This window comes from Hakea prostrata, chromosome 3 (genome assembly GCF_041222555.1).
Source record: "Hakea prostrata isolate BN-2017 chromosome 3, UWA_Hpros_2, whole genome shotgun sequence".
Classification (NCBI taxonomy): Eukaryota; Viridiplantae; Streptophyta; class Magnoliopsida; order Proteales; family Proteaceae; genus Hakea; species Hakea prostrata.
Genome location: NC_142602.1, coordinates 47,757,424 through 47,760,859, shown reverse-complemented (window position 1 = coordinate 47,760,859; position 3,436 = coordinate 47,757,424). Strand labels below are relative to the sequence as shown.

Genomic DNA, 3,436 nt, shown 5'->3' with positions numbered 1-3,436 from the left:
AGACGGCACCAAATGATGTGTCCAGAAATTGTTAAGCCTCCAAACTTGTAAGATAATCTACAAAATAGGGTTAGACATGGCCCGACCGCTAGGGTCAGGAGGCCACTTCCGAAGCTTAAGTCAGTCGCTGGACTGATCACAAAAGGCTTTGGCTAATTGCAGAACATAAACTAGAATGAAAATATAAGGGAAATGATTTAGATACCTTTAGGGTGAATAGAGCGTCTGTTTATATAGATTTTACCTCCAATTCTCGACCATTGAGTGAATTCTCAATCTCTTTAGAAGACCATCCAATCGTAGGGTTTTGCCCAAGATATTCGGGGGTGATGGGTGTTACCGATCTCCGCACGATTCCACTCCCGCCTTGACGGTAGTTGCTTCCTACAAGTTAGTTTTGCCAACCGCAAGATTCAGGGGATCGTTCGTGACTGGTAACACAGGTGTGGCGACCTCGCGATCATTTAAAATTAGGTTAACGTAGGTTCCGATCGTGGTCCAACCAAAACGAAGGGTGTGAACCCAATTCAATGGGTTCGGTGCAATTTTCTTCATATCAATATTCAAATTCTGGCTTTAATGCATGGTATGGAAATACTTATCACCTACTTTTAATATGTACTAACAATTCTCTCATGATTGTTTATGTAATAAAGTAATATTCAAATTTGGCTTTAGAGCATGGTATAGGAATAATTATTAGTACTTGCATGGAAATTAATATGATATTAACAATTCAATCATGATTATATATGACAATAAGGCAATATTCAAACTTAGAATTTTGTGCATGGTATGAGAATTGTTATCACCTACTTGCATGGGATTAATATAGTATTAGATTTCTTAGTGTTAGGAGTAGTTACTACCCAGGGGAAAAAATTCTATTCAAAGGATAAATATATTGCTAATATTCCATACACTGTGGGTTTTTAGATTTATTGCTTGTATATATCATACAATTCAAAGAACTTGATAATAAAAAAAAAAAACCTCAAGTATTTTCTTTGTCTAAAGTCTTTGTTCCTTGTATACGAGGACAAAGAAAAGATACATGACACACGTGGAAAAGTTGCATTTGGCTTCCATCAATTACTCATATTAGCGAAAAACAAAACTTGTATGCCCATGATTATTCACAATATTTCAAATATATTTTAAATAAAATAATAGCAAAATTAGAAAAAAGGTGTTTTTTTTTTTTTTGTTTTTAAAATTTTGCTTCTCTGCTCCAACCGTAACCCTTTAAATACGCTGAAAGCACGGGTTTCCACAAACAAAAAAACAGAGGTTAAGCTAAGAATCAATAGGTGTTCATCACTTCGAGTGATCAAACCAAATCAAAAGCATAATAGAAAATCGATCTCTGGTTCACAATGCCGGAAATCGTACGGATTACCGGTGATACAGAGCCGGAGATCGATGAATTATCGCCGGAGAATGTTTTATTTGGCAAATATGAGATCGGAAGATTGCTCGGCTGTGGAGCTTTCGCTAAAGTCTACCATGCCAGAAACATTCTAACAGGTCAAAGCGTCGCCATTAAAGCCATTTCAAAGCAGAAGATCGATAAAGGTGGTCTCGTCTCTAACATCAAAAGAGAGATTTCTATCATGCACCGGTTGCGCCATACGCACATAGTGAAGCTGTTCGAGGTTCTTGCCACCAAAACGAAAATCTATTTCGTTTTGGAATTCATCAAAGGGGGAGAACTCTTCGGTAAAGTTGCTAGAGGACGCTTGAGCGAAGATCTCAGCCGTCAGTATTTCCAACAATTGATCTCGGCCGTTGGTTACTGTCATTCTCATGGTGTCTTCCACAGAGATCTGAAACCAGAGAACGTTCTCATCGATGAATTCGGTGAGCTGAAAGTAGCGGATTTCGGACTCAGCGCTTTAAAGGAACAGGTCGGAAACGATGGTATGTTACATACTCTTTGCGGAACTCCTGCTTACGTGGCACCGGAGCTCCTCGCTAAGAAAGGTTACGATGGTGGTAAGGTGGATATTTGGTCATGTGGCATCATTTTATATGTCTTGAACGCTGGTTATCTTCCTTTCAATGATACAAATCTGATGAAGATGTACAAGAAAATCTATAGAGGTGAGTTTAAGTCTCCGAAATGGTTCTCGCCGGAGCTTCGGCAATTACTGTCACGCCTCCTTGATACAAACCCTGAAACCCGAATTACGGTTAACGAGATTCTCCATGATAACTGGTTCACAAACGGAGGGTATAAGGAGCTAGAATTTCACGACGAAGAAGACGATTTTCTCTCCATGAAAGCTGAAAAGGAAGAAAAACAGGGTTTCAATTTCTTGAACGCTTTTCATCTCATCTCTTTCTCGTCTGGTTTTGATTTATCGGGTCTATTTAACGGTTCTAATAAACCGGATAATGGGGAGAGATTCGTATCGGATCACTCGCCGGAGAGGATAATTGAGAAGCTGGAGGATATCGGAAAGCGAGAAGATATAACGGTGGGATGGAAGAAGGGGTGGCGGATAGAGATGCAAGGGCAAAAGAGTAATTTCAGTATCAGAATGGAGGTTCACCGGTTGACGAAGAATCTTGTGGTGGTTGAGGTGAGGAAATACGGGGGTGATGATGCAAGGTCCTGCGAAGAGATGTGGACTACAAAGATTCAGCCGCAGCTGAGCAACCTGATTCATAGACCGGGAAATCCGGTTTCCGGTGAGTCTGCAGCTGCATAAGAGTTCTCTGGTGGATGGTCCCTTATACCCATCGGATTCGTGGCGAGACTATAGCTTCTTTACGCTATTTTATATGTATGTATGTATTATATTATTTTTTTCCGTCCCTTCGGAAATTTAATTTGCCATATTGGCAAACCCAAAATAGTAGAAGAAAGAAAGACAAGTACAAGAGTTGGGTATTTCTTGCAATTATTTTTACCCAGTTTTTTGTGCTACTTTGGCTGTTACAGACTGACAGCTGACAAATATCTATTGGACAAGATATTAGGGAGTCCTCGTAATTTTTTTTACAAAGAATATTAAAAGGAGCTCTAACAAATTTTTACATTTCGTTTTTTGGTATAAACAAATTTTTACATTCAATATGGTCGATTTTTGCCCCCCCCCTCCCCGAAGCACGGACGACCAACGCCACCGGGAGTCCTTGTAATTTTGTCCGCTCCGGTTCTGACGTCCTCCTGTTAGCTCCAATTGAACGTTGGATTCTTGACACCTAGATGGCCCTAATCCAATGGTCAAAATCATTTTGTTTGAGAGAAAAAAAATGAATCGTCTTCCTGATGGTTCCATTTCCTAACCCCATCGATTTGCAGCACTTCAGGTACTTCCTTCTGTAGAAAGGATTTGGAAAATATTAAGATCCATTCAAATATTTTTCACTTGAGGACAAGGATTTCCAGTCAAGATCTTGACATTACCAAGAGTTTTGATTTTACAAG

At 39.6% G+C, this 3,436-nt stretch overlaps 1 pseudogene; it reads left to right on the top strand.

Annotated features, from left to right (window-relative positions):
* Window positions 1-1,291: 1,291 nt before the first annotated feature.
* On the top strand, window positions 1,292-3,021 carry LOC149022372 (CBL-interacting serine/threonine-protein kinase 14 pseudogene; annotated as a pseudogene).
* The last annotated feature ends 415 nt before the right edge of the window (window positions 3,022-3,436 follow it).